Genomic DNA, 22,749 nt, shown 5'->3' with positions numbered 1-22,749 from the left:
AGTTGTAAATCCGGCCCTGGGGGCAACCGACCACAACAGGCAGGTGGAGATGTTTCCAGATGAACTGGAGGTGGTCGCAGTGTTGTAAAAAACACACAACACCCTGATCACCCTATGGTGGGAGGAGTCAGCTAGGATCAGGGGGAGGAGGGGTAAGATAACACGGAGGAGGCGCCCAGGTTGGATAAAATATGGTAAAATAAAAATAGAAAATTGAGGTGGCTTCCCTCAATGAAGACCAATTCATATACAGGATTTATTTGTATCACTATAAAGCTCTGGTAACACGTTTCGTGGGAACTCGCCCACTTCCTCAGGCCAAGTAAAGTGCCAATAGATGCTGATAGCTGCATGTAAGGCACCTTATATATGAATTTGCCTTAATTGAGGTAAGCCACCTCACTTCTCTATTTTTATGTTTGTTTTAACTTATTTTATCCAATCTGGGCACCTCTTCCTTGTTATCTTGCCCCTTTAGCACTGGTTATGGTGGGGGCTACACTGGTTATGGTGGGGGTAGTGTAGCTGCACTGGTTATTGTGGGGGTAGTATGGCTACACTGGTTATGGTGGTGGTAGTATGACTACACTGGTTATGGTGGGGGTAGTATGGCTACACTGGTTATGGTGGTGGTAGTATGACTACACTGGTTATGGTGGGGGCAGTATGGCTACACTGGTTATGGTGGGGGTAGTATGGCTACACTGGTTATGGTGGGGGTAGTGTAGCTACACTGGTTATGGTGGGGGTAGTGTAGCTACACTGGTTATGGTGGTGGTAGTATGGCTACACTGGTTATGGTGGGGGTAGTATGGCTACACTGGTTATGGTGGGGGTAGTGTAGGTACACTGGTTATGGTGGTGGTAGTATGGCTACACTGGTTATGGTGGGGGTAGTGTAGCTACACTGGTTATGGTGAGGGTAGTATGACTACACTGGTTATGGTGGGGGTAGTATGGCTACACTGGTTATGGTGGGGGTAGTGTAGCTACACTGGTTATGGTGGTGGTAGTATGACTACACTGGTTATGGTGGGGGTAGTGTAGCTACACTGGTTATGGTGGTGGTAGTATGACTACACTGATTATGGTGGTGGTAGTATGGCTACACTGGTTATGGTGGGGGTAGTATGGCTACACTGGTTATGGTGGGGGTAGTATGGCTACACTGGTTATGGTAGTGGTAGTATGACTACACTGGTTATGGTGGGGGTAGTGTAGCTACACTGGTTATGGTGGGGGTAGTGTAGCTACACTGGTTATGGTGGTGGTAGTATGACTACACTGGTTATGGTGGGGGTAGTGTAGCTACACTGGTTATAATGGTGGTAGTATGGCTACACTGGTTATGGTGGGGGTAGTATGGCTACACTGGTTATGGTGGTGGTAGTATGGCTACACTGGTTATGGTGTTGGTAGTATGGCTACACTGGTTATGGTGGTGGTAGTATGGCTACACTGGTTATGGTGGTGGTAGTATGGCTACACTGGTTATGGTGAGGGTAGTGTAGGTACACTGGTTATGGTGGTGGTAGTATGGCTACACTGGTTATGGTGGGGGTAGTGTAGGTACACTGGTTATGGTGGTGGTAGTATGGCTACACTGGTTATGGTGGGTTGTAGTGTAGGTACACTGGTTATGGTGGTGGTAGTATGGCTACACTGGTTATGGTGAGGGTAGTGTAGGTACACTGGTTATGGTGGTGGTAGTATGACTACACTGGTTATGGTGAGGGTAGTGTAGGTACACTGGTTATGGTGGTGGTAGTATGACTACACTGGTTATGGTGAGGGTAGTGTAGGTACACTGGTTATGGTGGTGGTAGTATGGCTACACTGGTTATGGTGGGGGTAGTATGGCTACACTGGTTATGGTGGGGGTAGTATGGCTACACTGGTTATGGTGAGGGTAGTGTAGGTACACTGGTTATGGTGGGGGCAGTATGGCTACACTGGTTATGGTGAGGGTAGTGTAGGTACACTGGTTATGGTGGTGGTAGTATGGCTACACTGGTTATGGTGAGGGTAGTGTAGGTACACTGGTTATGGTGGGGCAGTGTGGCTACACCTGCTATGGTGGTGCTAGTATGGCATTGGCTCCACTGGTTATGGTGGGGATAGTGTAGGTACACTGGTTATGGTGGGGGTAGTATGACTGCACTGGTTATGGTGGTGGTAGTATGGCTACACTGGTTATGGTGGGGGCAGTATGGCTACACTGGTTATGGTGGTGGTAGTATGGCTACACTGGTTATGGTGAGGGTAGTGTAGGTACACTGGTTATGGTGCTGGTAGTATGGCTACACTGGTTATGGTGGTGGTAGTATGGCTACACTGGTTATGGTGGTGGTAGTATGGCTACACTGGTTATGGTGGGGGTAGTGTAGGTACACTGGTTATGGTGGTGGTAGTATGGCTACACTGGTTATGGTAAGGGTAGTGTAGGTACACTGGTTATGGTGGGGCAGTGTGGCTACACCTGCTATGGTGGTGGTAGTATGGCATTGGCTCCACTGGTTATGGTGGGGGTAGTGTAGGTACACTGGTTATGGTGGGGGTAGTATGACTGCACTGGTTATGGTGGTGGTAGTATGGCTACACTGGTTATGGTGAGGGTAGTGTAGGTACACTGGTTATGGTGGTGGTAGTATTGCTACACTGGTTATGGTGAAGGTAGTGTAGGTACACTGGTTATGGTGGTGGTAGTATGGCTACACTGGTTATGGTGAGGGTAGTGTAGGTACACTGGTTATGGCGGGGGTAGTATAGGTACACTGGTTATGGCGGGGGTAGTATAGGTACACTGGGTATGGTGGGGGTAGTATGGGTACACAGGTTATGGTGAGGGCAGTGTGGCTACACTGGTTATGGTGGGGCAGTGTGGCTACACCTGCTATGGTGGTGGTAGTGTGGCATTGGCTCCACTGGTTATGGTGGGGGTAGTGTAGGTACACTGGTTATGGTGGGGGCAGTATGGCTACACTGGTTATGGTGGGGGTAGTGTAGGTACACTGGTTATGGTGGGGGCAGTATGGCTACACTGGTTATGGTGGGGGTAGTGTAGGTACACTGGTTATGGTGGTGGTAGTATGGCTACACTGGTTACGGTTATGTGATCAGTGGTGACAGTACGCTTGATATGAGGGCAATATGATTACACTTGTTATGGGGGAATAGTATGAAGAAACTCAGGGGAAGGGGCATTAACATAGTAATAGAACCCCTGAATTAAGTTAGGTCAGTTTGTTTCTCCTCTCAGGTCTCAGATCCAGGGGCATAACTACAAATCTCAGGGGTCCTCAGGAAAACATTGTCCATCCTGCTACATTCACACCTCCTTCTCCTAACCACACCTACAAAACATGTGCATCAGTGATTGTAAGACAAGATGCATATAGGCTTCCATACATCTCAGATGTATTCCCCTCCCTGCATAGTTGCTAATGTTCCACTAGGTGTCAGTGTGGCTCTGATAATTCTTGGAATCCACCTCATCCTTTCTTATGTATGAAGCATATGTAGTTTTCTATCTTGTCTTCCCATCCGCAGTGCATTGCAGTCAGGGTCTATTTATAACACAAAAGTGTTCTCTCCCTCTCACATAGGCAGGGCTGTTTCTAGCCTTTTTGTGACGCCAGGCAGGAAGTCCCGTGTCACCCCTTCCCAGAATATGAACCATGTGATGTATAGAGTGGATGCATAATGCAGGGTGTCCACGAAATACAAACAATCCACCGATCCCGTCACATTTCATTGCACACCCCTTCCTGCACTCCCCCAGCTTAGTGTGTAAATGCAGAGTATAGTGCAGCAGAAGCTGTGCTCTCACCTCTCTGCTGGAGTCCAGTGCTGTGCCTGTGTGACCATCCTGTCTGTCCCCACCCCCCTGCTGCACTCCCCCAGATTACTATGTAAATGCAGAGTATAGTGCAGCAGAAGCTGTGCTCTCACCTCTCTGCTGGAGTCCAGTGCTGTGCCTGTGTGACCATACTGTCTGTCCCCATCCCGTTCCTGCACTCCCCAGCTTAGTGTGTAAATGCAGAGTATAGTGCAGCAGAAGCTGTGCTCTCAACTCTCTGCTGGAATCCAGTGCTGTGCTTCTGCCTGTCCTCTTACCACTCACCCTAGTGCCCAGCATCTCCTGCTGCATGTAGTGTGATTACACGCTACATGAGAAGAGCCAACACTAGAGGGAGCAGAAGACAGACAGGATGGTCGCCCAAGGCCAGACTCCAGAGGGGAGGTGAGAGCACAGCTTCTGCTGCGCTATAATCTGCATTTACACACTAAGCTGGAGGAGTGCAGTAGGGGGATGGGGACAGACAGGATGGTCACACAGGCACAGCACTAGACTCAAGCAGAGAAGTGAGAGCACAGCTTCTGCTGCACTATACTGTGCATTTACACACTAAGCTGGGGGAGTGCAGGAGGGGGATGGGGACAGACAGACTGGTAACACAGGCACAGCACTGAACTCCACCGTAGAGGTGAGAGCACAACTTCTGCTGCACTATACTCTGCCTTCACACACTAAGCTGGGAGAGAGCAGGAAAGGGATGAGGACAAACAGGATGGTCACACAGGCACAGCACTGGACTCCAGCAGAGAGGTGAGAGCACAGCTTCTGCTGCACTATACTGTGCATTTACACACTAAGCTGGGGGAGTGCAGGAGGGGGATGGGGACAGACAGACTGGTAACACAGGCACAGCACTGAACTCCAGCGTAGAGGTGAGAGCACAACTTCTGCTGCACTATACTCTGCCTTCACACACTAAGCTGGGAGAGAGCAGGAAGGGGATGAGGACAAACAGGATGGTCACACAGGCACAGCACTGGACTCCAGTGGTTAGATGAGAGCACAGCTTCTGCTGCACTATACTCTGCATTTACACACTAAGCTGGGGTAGTGCAGGAAGGGGATGGGGACCGACAGGATGGTCACACAGGCACAGCACTGTGGCCCTGTTCTGACATCACATATGGGCAAGGAGGAAGTGGCAGTTCTTCCTCCTCTCTGCCCATCCTCCACTCAGCCCCTTCCACCTGCCGCTTTAGTTCCCCTTATGATCTGCTACACACAGTACACAGGGGAGCTGCGCTGTGTGCGGTCTTGTGGTGATTGAGGTTGGAAGGATATCCGACCTCAATAATCACACGTCCGCACACAGCACAGCTCCGCGGCCAACTGTGTGCAGTGGTTCATAATCGGAACTAGAGCGGCAGGTGGAAGGGGCTGCATTATGAACGGGCAGAGGGGACAAAGAACTGCCACTTCCTCCCTGAACATATTCGACGTTCTGCCTCAGTCAAAGATTACGACTGAGCAGAATGTGGTCTACAGGGGGCACAGGAGGGGGAGGATGGTGCTTTGGGCTAGTCGCACAACACCAATAAAGTGAACGATATTAAAAATATTGAGGCCAAGGTCTGGGTCAGGGGTACTTTAGGATTATTTTCACGGGGTGGCACCAAGGGGGGGGGGGGGGGGCACAGGTTTTCTTGCCTGGAGTGAAAAAATGGCTAGAGGCGCCCCTGGGAATAGCAGGAGGGGATGGGGACAGACAGGATGGTCGCACAAACACAGCACTGGACTCCAGAGGGGAGGTGAGAGTACAGCTTCTGCTGCACTATACTCTGCATTTACACACTAAGCTGGGGGAGAGAGCAGGAGGGGTGGGGACACACAGGATGGCCGCACAAGCACAGCATTGGACTCTGGGGAGAGGTGAGAGCACAGCTTCTGCTGCACTATACTCTGCATTTACACACTAAGCTGGGGGAGTGCAGGAGGGGGATGGGGACAGACATACTGGTCACACAGGCACAGCACTAGACTCCAGTGGAGAGGTGAGAGCACAGCTTCTGCTGCACTATACTCTGCATTTACATACTAAGCTGGGGGAGTGCAGGAAGGGGATGGGGACAGACAGGATGGTCACACAGGCACAGCACTGGACTCCAGCGGAGAGGTGAGAGCACAGCTTCTGCTACACTATACTCTGCATTTACACACTAAGCTGGGGGAGTGCAGGAAGGGAATGGGGACAGACAGGATGGTCACACAGGCACAGCACTGGACCCCAGGAGAGAGGTGAGAGCACAGCTTCTGCTGCACTATACTCTGCATTTACACACTAAGCTGGGGGAGTGCAGGAAGGGATGGGGACAGACAGGATGGTCACACAGGCACAGCACTGGACTCCAGCAGAGAGGTGAGAGCACAGCTTCTGCTGCACTATACTCTGCATTTACATACTAAGCTGGGGGAGTGCAGGAAGGGATGGGGACAGACAGGATGGTCACACAGGTACAGCACTGGACTCCAGCAGAGAGGTGAGAGCACAGCTTCTGCTGCACTATACTCTGCATTTACACACTAAGCTGGGGAGAGCAGGAAGGGGATGAGGGCAGACAGGATGGTCACACAGGCACAGCACTGGACTCCAGCAGAGAGTTGAGAGCACAGCTTCTGCTGCACTATACTCTGCATTTACACACTAAGCTGGGGGAGTGCAGGAGGGGGATGGGGACAGACAGGATGGTCACACAGGCACAGCACTGGACTCCAGCAGAGAGGTGAGAGCACAGCTTCTGCTGCACTATACTCTGCATTTACATACTAAGCTGGGGGAGTGCAGGAAGGGATGGGGACAGACAGAGTGGTCACACAGGCACAGCACTGGACTCCAGCGGAGAGGTGAGAGCACAGCTTCTGCTGCACTATACTCTGCATTTACACACTAAGCTGGGGGAGTGCAGGAAGGGATGGGGACAGACAGGATGGTCACACAGGCACAGCACTGGACTCCAGCAGAGAGGTGAGAGCACAGCTTCTGCTGCACTATACTCTGCATTTACATACTAAGCTGGGGGAGTGCAGGAAGGGATGGGGACAGACAGGATGGTCACACAGGCACAGCACTGGACTCCAGCAGAGAGGTGAGGGCACAGCTTCTGCTGCACTATACTCTGCATTTACACACTAAGCTGGGGAGAGCAGGAAGGGGATGAGGGCAGACAGGATGGTCACACAGGCACAGCACTGGACTCCAGCAGAGAGTTGAGAGCACAGCTTCTGCTGCACTATACTCTGCATTTACACACTAAGCTGGGGGAGTGCAGGAGGGGGATGGGGACAGACAGGATGGTCACACAGGCACAGCACTGGACTCCAGCAGAGAGGTGAGAGCACAGCTTCTGCTGCACTATACTCTGCATTTACATATTAAGCTGGGGGAGTGCAGGAAGGGATGGGGACAGACAGAGTGGTCACACAGGCACCGCACTGGACTCCAGCGGAGAGGTGAGAGCACAGCTTCTGCTGCACTATACTCTGCATTTACACACTAAGCTGGGGAGAGCAGGAAGGGGATGAGGGCAGACAGGATGGTCACACAGGCACAGCACTGGACTCCAGCGGAGAGGTGAGAGCACAGCTTCTGCTGCATTATACTCTGCATTTACACACTAAGCTAGGGTAGTGCAGGAAGGGGTTGGGAACAGACAGGATGGTCACACAGGCACAGCACTGGACTACAGCGGAGAGGTGAGAGCACAGCTTCTGCTGCACTATACTCTGCATTTACACACTAAGCTGGGGGAGTGCAGGAGGGGGATGGGGACAGACAGGATGGTCACACAGGCACAGCACTGGACTCCAGAGGAGAGGTGAGAGCACAGCTTCTGCTGCACTATACTCTGCATTTACATACTAAGCTGGGGGAGTGCAGGAAGGGATGGGGACAGACAGGATGGTCACACAGGCACAGCACTGGACTCCAGCGGAGAGGTGAGAGCACAGCTTCTGCTGCACTATACTCTGCATTTACACACTAAGCTGGGGAGAGCAGGAAGGGGATGAGGGCAGACAGGATGGTCACACAGGCACAGCACTGGACTCCAGCGGAGAGGTGAGAGCACAGCTTCTGCTGCACTATACTCTGCATTTACACACTAAGCTGGGAGAGTGCAGGAGGGGGATGAGGACAGACAAGATGGTCACACAGGCACAGCACTGGACTCCAGCAGAGAGGTGAGAGCACAGCTTCTGCTGCACTATACTCTGCATTTACATACTAAGCTGGGGGAGTGCAGGAAGGGATGGGGACAGACAGGATGGTCACACAGGCACAGCACTGGACTCCAGCGGAGAGGTGAGAGCACAGCTTCTGCTGCACTATACTCTGCATTTACACACTAAGCTGGGGAGAGCAGGAAGGGGATGAGGGCAGACAGGATGGTCACACAGGCACAGCACTGGACTCCAGCGGAGAGGTGAGAGCACAGCTTCTGCTGCACTATACTCTGCATTTACACACTAAGCTGGGAGAGTGCAGGAGGGGGATGGGGATAGACAGGATGGTCACACAGGCACAGCACTGGACTCCAGCAGAGAGGTGAGAGCACAGCTTCTGCTGCACTATACTCTGCATTTACATACTAAGCTGGGGGAGTGTAGGAAGGGATGGGGACAGACAGGATGGCCGCACAGGCACAGCACAGTAGTCCAGTGGAGAGGTGAGAGCACAGCTTCGGCTGCACTATACTCTGCATTATATGGCAGCCTCCATATCCCTCTCATTTCAGGTGTCCTCCATACAGGGAAATAATAATGTCTGTTCTGTGAGTACAGGTTCTCTTTACCTCAACCTGTTTACACAGCAAACAAGGTCCTGCTTAGGAAAGAGGAAGTGGAAAGAGCCAACTATTTCTGAGGTTTGTGGGGTAATGTGTGTCAGTTTCCTGCAATAATGTCACACAGACTGCATTCTGTGCCAAAGCAAACTCTAAGGGCTTCATTCACAAAGCTGTGGTAACTCACAGCACGGTTGCCCTAGCGTTTGGCGCGCATTATAACGCACGTAACGGTTTTCGTGCACAATCACAAATTTTTGCACGCTACCATGATTTTTCACAAGCGAAAGCACATTTTTGCACGTGAAAATTTGTGATTGCGGGCGAAAACCGTTACATGCATTATAATGCGCGCCAAACGCTAGGGCAACCGTGCTGTGAGTTAGCGTGGCTTTGTTAAGCAAGCCCTGCATGAGATGAGTGCTTATGAGTCCGACAAACACACGAATAGCAATCGGGATTGTTAAACGCCACTTTACAGGCAGACCAGTCGCATCAATTCCAGATTATGTTCATAAGTTAAAGGGAACCAGAGAGGATGAACGATACATACCTGGGGCTTCCTCCAGCCCCATACGCACGGATCGCTCCCACGCCGCCGTCCTCCGCTGCCTGGAATCGCCGCCACCGGGTCCCGTCATTGCCGCGAGTCGGCAAGTCGGCCGGCAGACGCGGCCTATTCTCCGCATCACAGGGTGCTCTCCCCATACAGATACACATGTGGCTGCTTACTGCGCAGCCGCATGCGTACGTGTATGGAGGGAGCCCCTGTGATGCGGACAATTGGCCGCGTCTGCCGGAAGTGACGGGACCCGGTACCGGCGGATCCAGGAAGCTGAGGACGGCGGCGTAGGAGCGATTCAGGCTTATGGGGCTGGAAGAAGCCCCAGGTATGTATAAAATCTTTGCTTTTTTCACCCCTCGTTCCTCTCTGGTTCCCTTTAAGGCTCATTTTGCTTCTTTCATTCGTATCGACCGTCAACAGAGAAAAAATAGCTCTATATAATGACATTATGCCTTGTTTTCTCTAAGCATGGACACCATGGATTGCAGGGATGGGGGTTCAGGTTTCCACTTTATACTTTGAATCAGGTCTCTGTTCCATATTTAGAGCCATAATCCTTTGATTATACATAAGAATACCTAGGTAAAAATCACCTGCTGCACTATACAGGATCTTCTCAAACAATTAGCATATTGTGATAAAGGTCATTATTTTCTGTAATGTACTGATAAACATTAGACTTTCATATATTTTAGATTCATTACACACAACTGAAGTAGTTCAAGCCTTTTATTGTTTTAATATTGATGATATTGGCATACAGCTCATGAAAACCCAAATTTCCTATCTCAAAAAATTAGCATATTTCATCCGACCAATAAAAGAAAAGTGTTTTTAAAACAAAAACGTCAACCTTCAAATAATGATGTTCAGTTATGCACTCAATACTTGGTCGGGAATCCTTTAGCAGAAATGACTGCTTCAATGCGGCGTAGCATGGAGGCAATCAGCCTGTGGCACTGCTCAGGTGTTATGGAGGCCCAGGATGCTTCGATGGCGGCCTTAAGCTCATCCAGAGTGTTGGGTCTTGCGTCTCCCAACTTTCTCTTCACAATATCCCACAGATTCTCTATGGGGTTCAGGTCAGGAGAGTTGGCAGGCCAATTGAGCACAGTAATACCACGGTCAGTAAACCATTTACCAGTGGTTTTGGCACTGTGAGCAGGTGCCAGGTCGTGCTGAAAAATGAAATCTTCATCTCCATAAAGCTTTCCAGCAGATGGAAGCATGAACTCACTTTTGAACCAGAAACAGCGGCAGAAGCGCCTGACCTGGGCTACAGAGAAGCAGCACTGGACTGTTGCTCAGTGGTCCAAAGTACTTTTTTCAGATGAAAGCAACTTTTGCATGTCATTCGGAAATCAAGGTGCCAGAGTCTGAAGGAAGACTGGGGAGAGGGAAATGCCAAAATGCCTGAAGTCCAGTGTCAAGTACCCACAGTCAGTGATGGTCTGGGGTGCCATGTCAGCTGTTGGTGTTGGCCCACTGTGTTTTATCAAGGGCAGAGTCAATGCAGCAAACTATCAGGAGATTTTGGAGCACTTCATGCTTCCATCTGCTGAAAAGCTTTATGGAGATGAAGATTTCATTTTTCAGCACGACCTGGCACCTGCTCACAGTGCCAAAACCACTGGTAAATGGTTTACTGACCGTGGTATTACTGTGCTCAATTGGCCTGCCAACTCTCCTGACCTGAACCCCATAGAGAATCTGTGGGATATTGTGAAGAGAAAGTTGAGAGACGCAAGACCCAACACTCTGGATGAGCTTAAGGCCGCTATGGAAGCATCCTGGGCCTCCATAACACCTGAGCAGTGCCACAGGCTGATTGCCTCCATGCCACGCCGCATTGAAGCAGTCATTTCTGCAAAAGGATTCCCGACCAAGTATTGAGTGCATAACTGAACATAATTATTTGAAGGTTGACTTTTTTGTTTTAAAAACACTTTTCTTTTATTGGTCGGATGAAATATGCTTATTTTTTGAGATAGGAAATTTGGGTTTTCATGAGCTGTGTGCCAAAATCATCAATATTAAAACAATAAAAGGCTTGAACTACTTCAGTTGTGTGTAATGAATCTAAAATATATGAAAGTCTGTTTATCAGTACATTACAGAAAATAATGAACTTTATCACAATATGCTAATTTTTTAAGAAGGACCTGTGTTTATGATTCCTTTGATTGTTTGACTATTTTACAAGCTGTATTGTGTACGCAATTTTCCTCACTAATTTTGGATTATCTGCTTTATTGCTCTAGTGTCTTACAGCTATGATGCGGCCTAATCAGGCCAGTTTATATTGGAAAAACCTATCAAATGTCTTTATTGTTTACAAACAGTTATTTGGGTTGAATAAAAGACATACGTCCATAGAGTTCAAGCACACTTCAAATCCGATCTCAGAACTCTGGAGACAGCAAAAGCAATCTTATCAATCAGCTTCTAAATGCGGTGACAGTTTCAGTATTAACCCTTTTAGTCGTTCGTTTTATGCTGTGTTTATCGCTTTAGACTATAAGTGACATTTGAGTTGTATCCAACATGAATAAGCAGGTGTGAAGGTCCTGGGAAAGAAGTATTTGATCCTTTGCTGATTTTGCTTGTTTGCCGGCTGACCAAGAAATGACCAGGTGTGGAATTGCAATAGTAGGTTTATTGTAGTTGTGTGAGACAGAATAACAAAAGAACCTTCAACAACCCAGCGGCCCAAAGTAAGAACTTGGGGCTCCAATACTTCTATCCCTCACCGTATTCCTATTCCCAGGAACTCCGGGGTCCCAGTGACAGCAAGCAAAGTCAGAGCATAAAAGAGGTTCTATCCCTCACCGTATTCCTATTCCCAGGAACTCCGGGGTCCCAGTGACAGCAAGCAAAGTCAGAAAAGAGGTTCTATCACGTTTCCTCACTATCTAAAAGTGGTTGTATTTGTTTTATTTCCTAACCTCCTCCACCCTAACCTAACCTTATTTCCTAACCTCCTCCACCCTAACCTAACCTTATTTCCTAACCTCCTCCACCCTAACCTAACCTTATATCCTAACCTCCTCCACCCTAACCTAACCTTATTTCCTAACCTCCTCCACCCTCTGGCTATCAGGGCTCCGTGAGATGTTTTCAGCCTTTTTTCAAGCACAGGCGATATTTAAAATCCCCCCCAAACGCTTGTGCGATGAATGTCTATGACAAGGTTCATATTAGTGCGGTTATTAGCGCTCAGCACAGCGCTGCCTGGACCATTTTTGAAGCGATTCCGCCTCAATGGAAGGTATAGGAAAAACGCAAAGCGCTCACAAAATCGCTTTGTGGAGCAATTGCGTTCGCGTTTTTAAGAATAAATACATTGTACTTATCATTTTCCCAGTCAACGAGTTCACTTCCTGACTTGCGCCATGGAGTGAATTAAAAAAACACTCAGGAAAAGCGCGTATAAAAGCTCTTTTCACAAAAACTCACTGCCCACCCAAGTGCTGGGAATCGGAAAAAAAAATCACGTCACAAAAAGCCCAACGGGAACTCTGACACGAACGGAACGCAATGTGAACGAGCCCTAAGCGAGTAGGTCCCATTTTCAGATAAATGAGAATGTTCCAGAAAATATACGGCCATGAGAAATCTCATTTTTGCACAAATTATTTTATATGTAAAAAGGTCTAGGTATACGCGTGAAAACACTTTTTTTCCCGAATGCATTAAGTCAATAGGCAAGAGAGAAAACATGTTCTAGAAAGGTGTCATTTTCACAAAAATATATAACTTAAAATGACTTTGGTAGGAATGTTAGTTCAGCCCAATTCCCCAGAGCTGACTTCTCACTTTCAGATTTTCTGTGGCGTTTTTTCGAAATTGCTGAAACCTATTGTTAAACTCTTTCCTGGAAATGTCAACAAAACCGACGGCAACCAGAGGAATAACAACTGCGCAAAACGACAAACCGCCAGCGGATAGCAAGACCATGGCTCAAGAACTATCCTCCCATTTCTGCTCTTCATAGGCGGAAATCATATCCGTGTATAAAGCAGTAACCCAAACAAAACAGTAAGAGCACAAAGCAATCTACAAGAGAAGACGGAGTGAGAATAATGACAAGGATGTAGAATATACAGCGCTGCCCATAATTATTCATACCCCTGGCAAATTCTGACTTAAAGTTACTTGTATTCATCCAGCAAGTAACTTTTTGACAGGAAATGACATAGGTGTCTCCCAAAGCTTAATAAGACGATGTACAAGAGGGATTATTGTGGGGGAAAAAAACATTTTCAGCTTTTATTTACATCTGAGCAAAAAGAGTCCAGTCCAAAATTATTCCTACTCTCAACTGTCAGAGCTGGAAACCACTAGAGGGAGTTTTTTAGCATTTAGGGAGCGTGAGAAATGGCTAGCGATCTCCCTAAACGCTCTGCCAATGTAAATGGATGGTGCAAATTCCACAGTAGCGATTGGGATTAGCAAAATCACACACGCAGGACATGCAGCATTTTGTTAGCATTTGCGCTTCAATGTAAAGTATGTAACCGCTGGCGTAATCGCTCATCAAAAGCTGCGCAGAGCGATTTTGCTAGCGTTTTAAAGTTAATGTACACTGAAACAAAATTAAAAATAATTGAAAGGACCAATCAGACTTTAAAACGCTAATTGCTACACAACCACTGGCAAATTGAATACACTTTCTAAAATCGCTCACTAAAACGCTCATGAAATCGCTTACAAACTGCTCATACAAAACGCTAGCGATTGTGATTAGCGATAGCGTTTTGTAGTGAGTTCCAGGTCTCACGGTCTGTGGGAAAATCCAAAGTTCTATACCATTTCAAATAGTCCAAGCTGTTCTAATGCATCCTAATTACCCTGATTAATTGGGAACAGCTGTTTCAATCAACTCAACAGGTGAAAAATAGCAGCTCTCTGCAGTTGGTTTGTGGACAGACATGGCTAAGACAAAGGAGCTGAGTGAGGACCTGCGGCTGCGCATTGTGGCTGCTCACAAGTCAGGAAAGGGCTACAAGGTCATTTCTAAATGTTTTCACGTTCCAGTGGCTACAGTGCAAAGTATTATTAAACAATACAAGATGTTCTGCACTGTGGGAAATCTCAGAGGACGTGGTCAGGAAGCCAAAAGTGACCCCTGTGCTGGCCAGGAGGATAGTGAGAGAGGTGATAAAAAATCCAAGGATCACCACCAAGGCCATCCTGGTGAATCTGGGCTCTGCTGGTGGCAATGTCTCAAGGCAGACAATCCAACAGACACTGCACACTGCTGGGTTCTACGGATGCAGACTAAGGAGGACACCACTTCTCCAGATAAGGCACACAAAAGATTGCTTGGCCTTTGCAAATGCTCATCTGGACAAAGAAGACGACTTCTGGTCTTCTGTGTTATGTCAGATGAAACAAAAATTGAATTGTTTGGTCCCAATGATGTTTCCTTCATTTGGTGTAAAAAATAAGAAGTCTTCAACCCAAGGAACACCATCCCCACTGTCAAACATGGTGGTGGGAACCGAATGCTTTGGGGGTGTTTTTCAGCCAATGGACCAGGGAACCTAATCACAGTAAACTGCGCCATGAAAAAAGAGCAATACATGAGGATTCTCACCGACAACATCAGGCAGTCTCCAGAGAAACTTGGCCTTGGGCACCAGTGGACATTTTTAGCATGGCAATGACCCCAAACACACAGCAAAAGTGGTGAAGAGATGGTTAGCAGACAATAACATTAATGATTTGGAGTAGCCCAGCCAGAGTCCTGACTTGAATCCAATGGAGAATTTGTGGAGGGAGCTAATGATCAGGGTGATGGCAAGAAGACCCTCCAACCTGAAAGATTTGGAGCTCATTGCTAAAGATGAATGGGCAAAAATACCTGTGGAGACATGGAGAAAGCTGGTCTGCAATTATAGGAAGCGTTTGACTGCTGTAGTAGCCAATAAAGGCTTTTCTACTGATTATTGAGAAGGGTATGAATAATTTTGGACTGGACACTTTTTGCTCAAAAATAAATAAAAGCTGAGAAATGTTTTTTTTTTTTTTTATTCCCACATTAACCTATTTTGGTTCCTGGACGTGACGCGCACTCCCGGCCGTGGATTCGGTAGCCAAGGAATCAATGTATTGGGCTACGGAGCCCGATCACTGATTCCTCTCCCCCGCTGAAAAAGCGACAGCTTCTCTCGGAAGCTGAGCTTTTTCTGACCGTCTTCTTCCTGATGCGTCACTCTATGCGCGTGCTACGCTTAGAGTGACGTCATGTAAACAAACTCATGGCCGCCATCTTGTGGCCAAAAAGTAATACTACACCTGAAAAAAAAAAAAAACAGAATTAACACACATTTACATTATAAATCTATTGTTTACCTCCCACCCTCCCAAAAGTACCCAAATAAAATGTTTAGTATAAAAAAAAAAAACTATTACAATAAAAAAAAAAAACATGTAAATATTTACCTAAGGGTCTAAACTTTTTAAATATCAATGTAAAGATGAAATATTTCTATATTTTTTTTATTTTAAACTTGTAAATAGTGATAGATGCAAAATGGAAAAAATGCACCTTTATTTCCAAATAAAATATTGTCGCCATACATTGTGATAGGGACATAATTTTAACGGTGTAATAACCGGGACATATGGGCAAATACAATACGCGAGTATTAATTATGGAGGCATGTATTATTTTAAAACTATAATGGCTGAAAACTGAGAAATAATGAATTTTTCCATTTTTTTCTTATTCTTCCTGTTAAAATGCATTTACAGTAAAGTGGCTCTTAGCAAAATGTACCCCCCAAAGAAAGCCTAATTGGTGGCGGAAAAAACAAGATATAGATCAGTGCATTGTGATAAGTAGTGATAAAGTTATAGGCTAATGAATGGGAGGTGAACATTTCTCACGTGAAAACGACGGAACCTGAATGGGTTAATGCCTCTTGTGCATCGTCGTATTATCTTTTGGGAGACATCCATGTCATTTCCTGCCAAATAATGACTTGCTGGTGGAATAAAAGTAACTTTAAGTCATAATTTGCCAGGGGTATGAAGAATTATGGGCAGCACTGTAGCTACGTTGCTTACAGGTGTAGGCCAGAAGGCAGAACATGGAAGAGAGCATGCTGGGAGTTAGGATGCAGGAATTATTCTTACCTTGGGTGTAAGCTGTTAGGGTAGCCACACATCTAGTGATGATGGGCAGATTCCACTGAGAGACAAATCTCTCTCTGATCCAATCAGGTTAGAGAGAGATCAGTCAGCTGCCCATACGCAGTGCTGCTCGGATACCCCTTTTCAAAATCCGATTCGGATCCGGATACCCAGATATCTGATACGGGTCGGATATCCGAATCCGAACTTTCAGATATCCGCGTTCATACAGATATCCGAACGCATTATCTGGGCGGATTCGGATATCCGAATAGAAAAAACGGACGTGGCCTTTAAATTGCTTTTAAAACGTTTTGTAGGGTAAACGAGGCATGTAGCATGTAGGCATGTAGCAGTATGTTTTTTTAAAGGGAAAAGCTAAATGATGATGTGGGGACTTAAAATCCCCCCCCCCCCCCCCCCCAAAAAAAAAAATGTCTGTCAATTAATATCAGGACTAGTTTCCAGACAGCGGTCGTGCAGCTCACATTGGCCTCGATTCATAAAGCATTGCCGCATGCGTTATCGCCCAAGCGGTAAATGACCGCATGGTATGTTGTTGATAGTGGATTCATAAAATGAAACGCATGTTTTACGCATGTTTTATGCATGTTTTATCACATGCGGTAATAGTGCGGTAATGAAAACGCTGTTTGTGTCGGTAAACTGAATGAAGTGTATTCATGAAAAAAAAGAGGGAGTATGGAAGCGATAAATGACTTGTTGTTATCGCCAACAAAGACCTGGCGAGTTTGCTCTACACAGCAGCATCTTAGGTGACACATGGGGCCCTTGCAGCTTAATGTTATGGAATGTTTCAGGATACAGAGGAGGAAGGGTGGTTGTAATATCACCCAGGCTTATAGAAATCGTACAGCGTTAGATAATTTATAAGAATAATTTATATATATATATATATATATATATATATATATATATATATATATATATATATATATATATATATATATATTATAACAAATAAGTCACGTGTGTCTAAAACTGCCCACTTCTACCCAGCATGCACTTTGTCATTAGGAAGTCAGCAGCAAACCACCACACTCAGCAAATTATACCGACAGCTTTCCACACCACACCGCACACTTACCGACTGCTATTGCAATCACCTCGCACTCAGAATTTTTTTAATGAATTCACTGCAAAAACCCTCATTTACCGCTAGCGGTAATTTCCTGCCCTTCTCTGAACTACCGCACTCACTTTTATGAATCGAGGCCATTGTGTGTTCAAAGTGCAACCACACAACTGGGACATGATAGTTTTCAGCCCAGACACCTCCAAAAAATTACGCAGCAGTTGTGTTTTGGGTTAAATATAGGTGGTATCAGCACAGCAGCAGTGGCCTGTGGCACCCTGGCCTGGCGGTGGGAGCAGCAAAGGCAGCAAGAGCAGGGCAATGCAGCAGCAGCAGGTGTAACGTCTGCCAGGAGCATGCCAGACGTGGCACTTGGCATGTGGCACTTGGCATGCGGCACTTGGCACGTGGCACTTGGCATGTGGCACTTGGCACGTGCCAGGGGGCACTTGGCACATGGCACGTTTCACGTGAAACGTGTCACATGCCAAGTGCCACCTGCCGCTTGCCACCTGCCAAGTGCTAAGTGCCACCTGCCACGGGCCAAGTGCCACATGCCAAGTGCCACATGCCGAGTGACAGTCAGACAGCAGAGGAGAAGACACTAGTGCACACTAAGTGTCACACTGACACTGCTCACAGCACAGCAGTTCTATAGTAAGCTAACACAGTAGTACTACTACTCTAACAACTGCAGTACTACTAACTACACAATAACACAGTAATCCTATTCCCTAACTATACTGTAGCTAAGGTTAATAGCAGGCTAGCAGCTGGCCTGGTCTGTGCACAGCACACACACAAATACATAGCAGCTGTCCGCAGCACACACTCTGACTGTCACTGAATGAAATCAAGCTAGCTAAATAATTAACAATATAACAATAGTGTAGTGATAGTGAAGGGGTTAATCACTGAACAGCTTTAGGTTTATAACTGTATACAGCACTTGCTAGGCCAGTAGCACTGGAGCATGTCTCTCAGTGAGCATTCACAAGCAAGGGACGAGATTTCTCATCATGGCAGCCCTCCTTATATACAGGGGGGGGGGGGGGGGCTGGCCAGTGTTCTCTTCTGTGATTGGGTGCCAGGGCTTAGGCTGGGAGCCCTCTGATTGGCTCAATGAGGTCAGGTGGGGCTGGCCAGGGTTCCCTTCTGTGATTGGTTGCTAGGGCTTCTGCTGGGAGCCCTCTGATTGGCTCAATGACGTCAGGGACGGCATCTCCTTAGTTACAGTATCGGGATTCGGATATCCGACGGATATGCGACCAAATATCCGCATAGTGCAATGCGGATTTGGGCCCAGGTATCTGGAATCCGAATCCGGTCGGATAGCGTAAAAAAGTTCGGATTATCCGGGTAACGCGGATATCTGGATGAGCAGCACTGCCCATACACAGCAGGCCGATTCCTGCTGCATCTGCTGCCTTGCCGCTGTGTGTCCGTGTGTGTGCATATGTATGCAATTTATATGTGCTGTAATGTGCGATTATACATTGCCTGTCCTGTGTCGCGGTGCCTGTGCATATTCCAGCTCATTTCAGTTAGCCGCTTACACAGCGTGGCGCATTGTGACATCAGGCGTTGGTGTGCCGGCAGGAGGTATGCGGCTAATTGAAGAGAGGAGAAAGACGGACGGACGCCGCGACACAGGACAGGTAATGTATAATCGCACATTACAGCACATATACATTGCAGGAACAGCACCAGGGTTTCATTGTATTCGTTGCTCCCTATTGCCACCACTCACTCAATCGAGCAAGTTGGCCCGACATCTTGCAGCATGCCCGGCCAATTAACGTGACCAAGTTTGGCCGGAAATTGGTTGCACAGTCGGCCGGGCATGCATTTGGCGGCACTGATTTCTCATCCAATTCCGGTTATAATAATCAACTCAGGTGGTCGATCGGCCGCAAAGTCGCCTCATGTATGGCCACCTTTAGTCTTGTAGCCGGAGAATTCAGGAGAATTCCTGGTGAATTTTGGTAAATTTTGTCTCAATGACACTCTGAGGTTGGCACTTAGGAGGAGCACAGTTGGCCAATTTTATAACCTTCTTGTAGTATGAGCACCAGCAGATTTGTCATACGGTAAGTAGATTGTGTAGGTAACCTCTTATGCTGGGAATACACGGCTTGATTCTGAGCCATTTAGATGGCTCGATAGATCATCCACACTCCATTCTGCATGGAGGACAATAGGAAAAAATAAGAAAAACGAGCGGAAAACAAGAGAATAGCCTGCGGAATCGAGCACGGAAAATGATCGGGGGCAGAATCGAGCGGCAAAATTGAGCCATGTATGCCCAGCATAAGTGCTAACATACGACATGGAGCTGGTAAAATCGGTCAGTGATTGACCAATCATAATTGGCTGGGTGTACTAGGACAGATAAGGAGAGAATATTAAGGCACAAAAGGAGGGAGAGTCGATGACACACGACTTGTGAATCAACTCTAATTAAGCTCCATACACACGCTCAGCGGCGGTCTTTTATGCAGCACAATTTTGTTGTGAAACAGGTTGAAACAATCAAACAAAAGTTTCTTGCTATTGTTCACACAACTGATAAGACCTCAATCCAACAGCTGACGTCTTATCAGTCTTATCAGTTGTGTGAAGAAAAGCAAGAAACTTTTGTTTGATTGTTTCAACCTGTTTCACAACAAACGTTGTCTGATAATTGTGCTGCATAAAAGACCGCCGTTGAGCGTGTGTAGGGGGCTTAATAATGTCTCACCACCAACAACAGCAATAAAAACCCTGAGGGTTAAAAAAATCAGATAATTTTAGATAAAATGTATATCATTTCACTGGCTAGCCTTGTAATATTAACAAAGATGAACTTCTATGTAAAGTAATTAGGTTTTCTACCCCATAAGTAAATAATGTCATTAGTTAAACAGTTGTGTTCCTATGTATGCGGAGTAAATACCTTACAGGCTGGGAGCTGCTGCTCTCGATGTGTCTCTCCAGACTCTGGTTTCCTGAAATGCATTCTGAGGTGGTTGAGAAACATATAAAGGAGAGGTGACATCACTTTTGAGATATTGCTGAAAGTTATAGGGAAGTTCAGTGTAGTGGAACATCCTCTCTGCTCTCCTGAATGAGTGGACTGTTATCTGCGGAGGAATGTCAGGTCCCCCCACCTGCAGAGAGATCCACACTCACACAACTGCAAGACCACCTCGCTAGCAGGAGGAACATTCTGCTGATGGTTGCTCAATGTAGCCAGTCATAGTCTAGGAGAGTTCAACTCCTCCGCTTTCCTCTTTTACTGGTGCATACATAAAAAACAATCCATAAAAGCATAAAATACCTCCCTGGCACAAGAGCGCACCGGGGAAGCTCTGCTATTGGCCGGGCACGTTTCTTCTTCTAACCTGCTGATTGTTTGCGGGAAAAATCTTACTAATATTATAAATGGAAAAGATCAGATGTTTGGATGTTTGGATGTTCGGATGTTTGGATGTTTGTTACTCGATCACGCAAAACGGCTGAACGTATTTGAATGAAATTTGGCACACACATAGTACATTACCTGGAATAAAGTATAGGATACTTTTTATTCCCATAACCAAAAAGGGGGCGGAGCCAGAGACAAATACAAATTTGTGTGTGAATCGGTATTCGTCATGGAGAGAATCCGAAGACAACAACACAAGCTGTTTAGATGATATCTTTAATGACTAACGGTACAAGATTCCTTTGAAACTTTAAGTTCCTTCTTCAGGCATGTTTCAGAGCTGGATCAGAGCCATACAAAGTACTGCCACAATACACAGGCTTTATATAGGATTCTGTAGAGTCTCCTGCAATCCCTCTTTTTTGAAATGTAAATGATCTCACCAAAGCTTAGATCTATCCACTCTAAAGGCTCTATATACATTAGGTAGAAACTTACACTCATTAACCCTCCTGGCGGTATGAAAAATTCCGCCAGGAGGCAGCGCAGCAGTTTTTTTTTTTTTAAATCATGTAGCGAGCCCAGGGCTCGCTACATGATAGCCGCTGCTCAGCGGCATCCCCCCGCCTGCTTTGATCGCCTTCGGCGACTCCGATCAGGAAATCCCGTTTAAAGAACGGGATTTCCTGGAGGGCTTCCCCTGTCGCCATGGCGACGGGGCGGGATGACGTCACCGACGTCAGCGACGTCGTGACGTCATTGAGAGTCCCGATCCACCCCTCGGCGCTGCCTGGCACTGATTGGCCAGGCAGCGCACGGGGTCTGGGGGGGGGGGCGCGCCACGATGGATAGCGGCGATTAGGCGCGGGCCGGCGGCGATCGGTGTGCTGCCGCAGCTAGCAAAGTGCTAGCTGCGTCCAGCAAAAAAAAAAATTAAGAAAATCGGCCGAGCAGGGCCGGAGAAAACCTCCTGCGCGGCTTACCCCGAATGTTACCGCCAGGAAGGTTAAATAAATCAGCTAATTGCCAGTACCTAACCACAGGCTACACAAACTCGAATTAAATTAGCTATTAAAGAACAACAGATGGTAACAGGTGATAACAGGGCATAGAAGGTCGGGCATTTCACTGGGAAAATGTAAACTGCAGCCATTCTTAAGGTGCACACACACATCCAATTTTGATTGGCCAATCATTAACCAATTTCACCACCTCTATGTAGTATAGGGGATAACAGACTTCGAAAAATATGAACAGATTTTGTAGTTAGGCTCTCATACATCACAGAAGTGGTCAAATTGGCCAATCACTGGCCAATCAAAATTGGATGTGTGTATGCACCCTTACACTGATAATGGCAGGGTTCTCAAACTTGGCACAGTTGGTCACTGGGTGACTGGGATTAATATTAATATTCAGAAAGGTGGGTGGGGCCTACAACGGGCAATCAAAATCCACCTATTGATTTTCAAGGGGAATATTTACATTGCTGCCATTCTTGCACTGTTAAAGGGAACCTAAACTGAGAAGGATGTGGATTTTTCCTTTTAAAATAATACCAGTTGCCTGAATCGCCTGCTGATCCTGTGTCTCTAATACTTTTAGCCACAGCCCCTGAACAAGCATGCAGATCAGGTGCTCTGACTGAAGTCAGACTGGATTAGCTGCATGCTTGTTTCAGGTCTGTGATTCAGACACTACTGCAGCCAAAGAGATCAGCAGGACTGCCAGGCAACTGGTATTGTTTAACAGGAAACATCCATATCCCTCTCAGTTAAGGTTCCCTTAAGGCTGCTTTCACAGTGGGACGTTAAAGGGGAACTTCAGCCTAAACAAACATACTGTCATCAAGTTACATTAGTTATGTTAATTAGAATAGATAGGTAATATAATCTTTTACCCACC

General features: G+C 46.9%; 1 protein-coding gene across 2 annotated transcripts in view; it reads right to left on the bottom strand.

Annotated features, from left to right (window-relative positions):
* The window catches only part of LOC137523135 (chemerin-like receptor 1), a 36,901-nt gene extending 16,478 nt beyond the window's left edge, over positions 1-20,423 (bottom strand). Inside the window, exon 1 of one of the 2 annotated variants that reach the window (XM_068243371.1) lies at positions 20,374-20,423. The gene's annotated coding sequence lies outside the window, so the exon portion shown is untranslated. The remainder of the gene's footprint in view (positions 1-20,373) is intronic. The other variant, XM_068243372.1, reaches the window with a different exon arrangement.
* Positions 20,424-22,749: the final 2,326 nt, after the last annotated feature.

This window comes from Hyperolius riggenbachi, chromosome 6, assembly GCF_040937935.1.
Source record: "Hyperolius riggenbachi isolate aHypRig1 chromosome 6, aHypRig1.pri, whole genome shotgun sequence".
In the NCBI taxonomy this organism is placed as follows: Eukaryota; Metazoa; Chordata; class Amphibia; order Anura; family Hyperoliidae; genus Hyperolius; species Hyperolius riggenbachi.
This window is presented reverse-complemented; position numbering and strand designations above follow the sequence as displayed.